Raw genomic sequence first — 8,149 nt, forward strand, 5'->3', positions numbered from 1 at the left:
GACTCGGCCGCATGACTTGCGCCCCGCGACCTGCGACCTTTAATTTATTACGGCTTTCGACGGGTGAGTGTTGTAAGTTGTCAGTCTGTCAGCTAAACCAAAATGCTCTAAAATGAACCAAATTTCTCAATAAATTATTCCTTTTATTTTTTAAAACACCTATTTTAATGAACTCGTAAGGTTTAACAATAAGGACGCCTAATTTTGGGACTTTTGAACTGACTATTAATTTAATTGAATCGAGTTGTGGTCCCGTGGCTAGTGTTACGGACTCACGAGCCGGAGGCTCGAGGTTCAAACTCCACTCTACCTCAACTTGATTTCCATTTTCTAATCGTGAGTTATTTACAAGTCGTTGAAAATATTCACCAAAATCTAAATATTTGTGTAAATTATAAGAACGCCAATATTTTTATTTTTTTATTTAAATAAGTTTCTAAAACTAGAACTGAAGCCAAAACTCGGTTTCGATTTCTGCTGAAAATCTTATTTCGATCAGTCACTAACTATTTCCTTTCCTTTTCTTTTTTTATTTTTTTGAAGAAATAACCCGCTAAGCTTCTTTTTTAGAGGCTTGTCAGAAGGTGGGAAGGAGAGAATATGGAAGGAAGTTATGGAAAATACACTACAACACCCAAACCAATTAAGAAAAATCTTTCTTGGTTTTTTTCTTGCAACTGGTGGGAATCAATCCCGCAACGCCAGATTTACAGTTGGCCATCTAAGTAACTGCGCCCCGGTGCCTGACAAATACTTCATACATACTGTTTTTTTACTCAATCGTGTGGTTTGGTACAATATTTTATACCGTTTATTGTTAAACGAAACTATTTATCCTTGGCATTTTTATCATTATGAACTGTTCACGTGGGAATGTATTTTTTTATAATTTTTTTTTTTTCTTAATTGCGGAATGAAATAATTATATCGAACTGAGAATAATAAATCAATAAAACTTGAAATGTACAATTACATCGTTTAATGATAGATTTGGTAATAAATAGTATTTTAAACAACTTGATAAAATAATGCACCAAATTTGGTAAAAAAAATATACATATCCGAACGTCTATTTAATTGCATCTTAAATGTGCATGCTTCTCAAATCCATGATTTATCGTCGTAGTTTTTCAAACTTTTTTTGCAAACAATTATGCGTTTGAGTATAAAACGAACTTCTGCCTCTAATGTTTTTTGCTCGGGATTTTAATAAATCTAATTTGTGATTAAAACATAAATTCATTAATTTATTGAGTTTTCCTACTGACATTTCTTGATGGAACTGCATTAAAATTATAATAATAAAAATACGTATAAAATTTCATTCCACTTTTATTTATAAATTTTTTCCAGTGACCGAGTTTTGTCGTGACTGACACCGTCAGACTTGTGAGACAAACCATTTTTTTTCATCTATATATTCTGTTTTTATTATATACATTCAAACAAAACTGTAATTCATACAATTGTTATTATCTTACACTTAAATAATTTTAATTTAAACACTTTTATTTCAATAATTATATACAATCATGATTTACAACCCCTGCTTCAACTTGTGTATAACATAGAAATGTTAACATATTACAACAGAGATGAAGAACATTTAAGAGAAGGTAATATAGAAGTCTAGGCATCTACAGGGCTTATGACCTGTCAATGGCTGGTTTAAGTGGCCACTTTACACACTGTGTAACATTCACCATTCTGCCTATATTTGAACATCTCTATTCCTTCAATTCTTCCATCTGTTGATGTTTGTGAAGTTAAAGAGCTGAAATCTTTATTTATGCTGGTGAGATTCATCTAATTGAATTATTTCACCTACGTACTAGGCAACGCCTGAAAATGTTATTATTTCAATTTCAATTCAGTTGATAAATTACCTGGTTCATGAAGAAGTATAGTAATTGAAAAAATAACATTTTCAGGCGTTGCCTAGTATGTAGACAAAATAATTCAATTAGTTGAATCTCACCTGCATAAATAAAGGTTTCAGCTCTTTAACTTCACAAACATCAACAGATGAAAGAATTGAAGGAATATAGATGTTAGGTTTTGAAATTCACCATACTTGTTTAAAATACAATTATAACATTACTTGACTTAAATATTTTGAAAAAGGTTTCAAAATGAGGTATAAACTATTTTTATTATTTTAAATAATCAAACTTCATACCAAGCTCTTTTCTGTACCCTTTCCGATATAAATACAAGTTTCAAATTATATTTTTTTAAACAGTAACATACACACACGAATACAAACGTCACACACATACAATTACGCATACTCTTTTCTTAAATATTATGTATTATTAGATTTACAGAGGATTTTATTAATTGACTATATTAATATAGTTCTTCTTATTTTTTTATGTAGTAGCTGTAAAAATCCTTAATTAAATTAAATAAATGAATTACGAAAGTGAAATTAAAACTTAATAAAACGTATGGTAACATACCTAGAAAACGACAAACCATAAGGGCATCGAACTTAAGACATATTGTGGCAAATTTTACTGATTAAGTAAACTGATACGGTGCCGTGAAACCACAAAGAAAATATTGAGGTTTGTAATGACTTTTTTCGCATTTGCACAGCTAGATGATTCATTCTAACTAAAATAAACAATGCTTAATTTTAAGGCTATTTTACTTCACCAAAGCCAACATATGAAGGAACTTAAAAAAATGAAATCAAGTGCTTTTAGCCAATTGACGGCATTCTGGTATTATATTTAAACGCTTGTCGTACGCTTGAAGGTATTAGATTCGATTCCTTGTATGTATGTTATAAAAATGAACATGATTTTTCTGAACTGAAAAAAAAAATTATGGGAAAATATTTAAACATGAGATCCTCACCACAAAGGCAACTTTAAAAAAAATACAAACTAATAACACTTTCGGACAAAGGGATTTTGAGTATTATCCAATTAAAATATATAACAATGACAAAAATATGTTATCTTTAAATACAGATAAGACAAAAATCATCCCATTTTTTATTAACAAAACAAATTTAGATTCAATAGTAAAAATAATTATTCACCAAAGCAATTGTAACAAAACTAACTGCGATCTTACATGTTCAATACTTGATACAACAGATAAAAATAAATATCTTGGTGTATACATAGACCAAAGCTTAAAATGGAAAGACCACATTAGTGAACTAGTTAAACGAATTAGAAAATGTATATATATATATTCATTAGATTAAGGAATATTTTAAAAATAATCATTTAAAAATTTGTACAATATTTGTTACAATATGGTATCGTAGGATGGGGTGGTGCATATGCCAATATATTAAACCCTCATAAAGTAGTACAAAGATTAATTATTAAAGTAATTTTTAAGAAACCCTCAACATTCAATACGGAAAGTCTATATAAAACAGTTAAGGTTCATACAGTAGACACTCTTTATAAAATAAATTCTTTTATACAAATTTATAAAGTAGAAAAAAAAAAGAATTTGAGATGAATAAGTCACTCAGATACCAACATAATATTAAAATTCTTAAATTAAATACAAGTCATGGTCAAAATTGTTTGGTCTTTAAAGGTGTAAAAAATTGTCATAATCTTCCCAATGAACTAAAAACTAATAAAAATAATATCTCAATAAATCAATTTAAAGTTAATCTAAAGAATTTTTTTGAACACGTGTAAAAACAACATTAAATTTTAATTAGTATGAATGTATTATTGTTTTATGTTTTTTCTTTATATATCCTATGTTTTTATTTTTCTTTCTCATGTACTCGTATGTAAAATTAGATAAACTCTTATAAATAAACAACTAAAACCGTGTAAGTCACTCTCCAAGCACAAGAGTAAGTCTATTTTTTTCGAGAGTTACAGTGATAACATTTACTAGATGTGTAAAAGTAGATATGTTTAGAATTTTACAAAAACATGTACTTTTTATGAAATTTATTAAAAAAAAGATTTTTTTTAATAAAAAAACTTACTTCCACTGTTAAAACAATTAGTAATGAGCAAATGTTCAAAAATTCTATAAAAAATAGTAAGTGGAGCTAGGTTGAAGTAAAATAAATTGTCTCGTCCAAACCAATATTGAATCACCTTCTCCACAAAAGTATAGTTTATGTTTTAACTTTGTTGTTTTATACTATGAAATATTCCAGTGTAATAATAACCAATAAATAATATAGGTTTACAGAAATGAAACATAAACATAAATGCGTTGTGTTTAAAACTTACTTAACATTTGGTTATTTCTCTCTGTATATTAAGTTTTCTTTGTATATTCTCGCGTACAAAAAATATATTGTTAGTATAGTGTCTTCGGCACGGGTCACCCCAGTGATGTCACATTATTTTTATTATTTATTATTGTTTATGATGTAAAAAAATAATTAACGAAATTGATTTTGCGATCCGATGTAGTACGCTAAAAAAATCCAGTGAAATATATATTTTTTCGTAATATACATAGTATATATAAATTTTCATTTTCAATCATTTAAAGACAAAATAAAATGCAATTAATTTAAGATGACCAAAAATCTACAATATACTGTGAGGTGGAAGGGGATTAAAATAACAAGGAAAAACGCTTAGTATTTTGAATTTATTTTTAAAAAAATAATCAAAGTAATCTTATTTACTAACAGCGAAATGAATAATAGATTTTATGTGGAATGTAAAATTTTAAAGTATCTTTTAGCGAACGACATCTTTTATTTCGAATTTAACGATTATTGTTTACATTAATAAAATCATAATAACCCAGAACATATCGGCTTGTGGACAAAAGACGTTTTGTGGATCCGTGATGATCATTACTTTTTTTATTAATATTTGTTTTAGATCCTTTATCTCGACTCATTAACTAATTCAATTCAAGTGTATTTTTATGTTCTCGTAAATAAGTGTTTTTGGATAAACTAAAACAGTTTCACATCAATTCATTGGTACGAAATATTCCATTGTGTATCAATAGGTCAAAAATAATTACTCGATTGTTAAAAAATTTCTACCACTAACGTTCGTATGATTTCTTTGTTTTTTATATTGTATTGTTATTTTTTTTTCCATTTAACATGAAAAAAAACAATTTATTTGATTTCTACTGTAATTGAAAATGAAAACGGAAACCAGGTTGTGATAGAGTGAAGTTCGAATCTGGAATCTCTGATCCGCGAGTCGAGTGAATCTAGGCACAAGACCACAATCCTTATATTCTTAAAATTAATCCAATTAAAATTTACTAAGCGAAACATCATTTTTTAAATATTATAAATGGCAAGCGATTGTCATTAATTTTTAACTAATAAAATTATTCCAGGTGGATGTGCATGACAAAACCCTTACTTAATTGGGAGGTTTGTTTTCAAAGCATTCTAATAAAATTGATTTAGGAGATTTCTAATTGCCGATGCCTGGAGTGCCGAATAAATGAGACCCGAGGGGCAGAAATTTCTAGCATACACCGCCAACATATGTTTAAATAATTTGACTCACTCTGTTCCATTGAAATATTGCGTATTGTATCATTTTCAACTTATTAAGTTATTGCATCATTGCTATTTTAAGGTAAAGGTTAATTTATTTATTTATTCACACTCTTTATCAAAATACAATTCCATGTTCACTTTGCCCAGCTAACAAGGGTACATACCCCGTTCCAAGCTAGGCAATTACATTTTAATATATTATAATAGTTAACAAATTAATATAGAACACAGACAAACAAGATATAAACTTATTCGTATACACATTTTGATACATATAACTACAGACATACACATATACACGCACATATATATATATATACACATATATACACATGTACATACACACACACGTACATACACCCATGCGCATACACATACATACATTTATTAAAACATAGACAATTTATTTATGCGAAACTTCATGGTTGTCATCTATAAATATATATTTTTTTTAATTATTCCTTATTTTTTATATTATATTTTCGACATCCAGTAAGAATCTCCAATCCGTGGCATGCATCAACTTTTCTTACTCTCTACGACTAATGTCATGAAAGAGCGAGGTCAATACCTTCCGTAACTTGACAACACTCCCGTCTTTCCACGATTCTGGCAAAAGATTATGGATCTTTTTGCCTACGTAATAGTGTTGTCTCGATGCCAGAACAGTGTTGACCCCTTCACTTAGTATCAGATCCCTATTAGAGTATCTTGTATTATGGTTGTGGTTGACGCTTGGGTAAATGTCTCTAATTTAAATCTAATAATGTAGGTATATTAGAAGTCGTAGTATTTTTTTAACTTTATCGTTTTAAGTGTCACCTTTCTCGAAATACTCGTAAAATGCTTTGCGACCACCTTTAAATTGGATGTGATTATACTAATTCACTGTGTATTTTCTTTAAGATAATCGCCTTTATTTCCATGTTTACGTGCACTAAGACCCAGCACGCATTCCTGCAGGCACACCTGTCTAATTATTGTTTGTTTTATCTTTTTCTTTTTCCTTTTCAAAGAATATTCTCCAGTCCAGAGAACACCCAAATAGTGTGCCGAAAGAAACTGGGCGGGGCACGCGGCTTGAAGCCCGGACCTCCTAAGGACATAACCGATTATCTTTTAATTTTAATTTTGTACGTTTGTTTTGTGAAAGGTTCCCGACTTAATTGAATGCCAATACGTGATTTATGATTGCGCAGGAAACACTTTTTACAAACAATACTAAAATTAGACAACCCGACTATCTGACACTGAATAAAATCATTTATTTTTCATGGTATTAACGTATTATTAAAAAGTTAGCGTTCATCTAGAGCTGGTGTTTGGGATGTAAAAAAATGGATAATGGAGGTAGATAGAAGTAAAATACATATTATCATTCGGCCAAACCAATTCAAAAATACCTTCACCACAATAGCACCCAGTCTTTATATTTTTAATGCATTTTTTAATATATATAATACATAGGAATACAGAGAAAAATTTAAATATCGCTTGTTAACTTTCACAACCTCGTATCTAAAAAAAGTGCTGGATCGTATCTTGTATTCCCGTTTTTTTTTATCTAGACTGACATATCTAAAAAAAAAAAAAAAAAATCTTTCGTCCATGTTAAGAGTCTAAGGTCTTAAGGTCTATTTACATAGAATTTTAGTAATCCAAATTCAATTTCTGTGCTATAATAAATCTGAGTTAATTTACAAAAAAGTACTTCAATACAGCTAACAATGTACAATAACAAAACATCAATATATCAAATCCAAATTGATGTTTTTGTAGATATTTCTTGATAAAACTTCACTTGTAATATTTTTTACAGAAAACTAAAAGTTATTTTATTATGTCTGTCCCTAAAATAAAAATATAAACATGATGTTCTTATCGCCTTAAAATTGTAAAAAAGTTGAATATATAAACGATTTACTAGTCTTGATAAAAGGCAAAAGCGCTAATTACTATGAATATTTTGATTTTGACCAATTTTTTTTAAACAAGGATTAGCACTAATTCTGTGGTTTGTATCTAGAAGGGCCAATGTCAAATTAGAATTGATATTTTTCTTTCTACCATTTTGTAGAGGGTCGGTGTCAATAGATAATTAAATAGATAATGAGATAATTCCACAGTCGAGCCGCATGGACACTATATGAGTTGGAGATGAAAGATAAATTGTGGATGCGTTTTAAAAAACTAATGTTTACAGGAAAGTAGTTTCAAACACACTCACGCTATCGGTAATATGTAATTACCTAATTCGCAATAATAAAGTGACAACAAAGAGTTTACTCACTACTTGTATCATATTGTTTGATAACAATGGCAAAATTATCGTTAGCCCCCTATGATTTCTTGAATTTGAAAAAAAAGTAAAACGTAGAAATTTTTGCATTAATTTTTAAGAATTACGTCGTTAATGAGAAAGTTCTTTTATTTTTTATTTAATAATAGACTATCAAACTAAGTTTGAAAAAATGCTTTTTACGGCTTAATAATTTTTAAATTACTCCGCCCGTGACGTCACTAGTTATCGTCGGTGAGTCGTGCTTATATTCAAAAGTAGAGCCCCGTAGCGTCTGAACACACTAAACGCTGAAAAAATAGCTGCCCGGAAACCGGAAATCTATCACAACACATAACAACGCTGTGATCGATGAGTTGATA

The sequence above is a fragment of the Micrasema longulum genome, unplaced genomic scaffold (genome assembly GCF_059751315.1).
Source record: "Micrasema longulum isolate JH-2025_06_02 unplaced genomic scaffold, ASM5975131v1 h1tg000931l, whole genome shotgun sequence".
In the NCBI taxonomy this organism is placed as follows: domain Eukaryota; kingdom Metazoa; phylum Arthropoda; class Insecta; order Trichoptera; family Brachycentridae; genus Micrasema; species Micrasema longulum.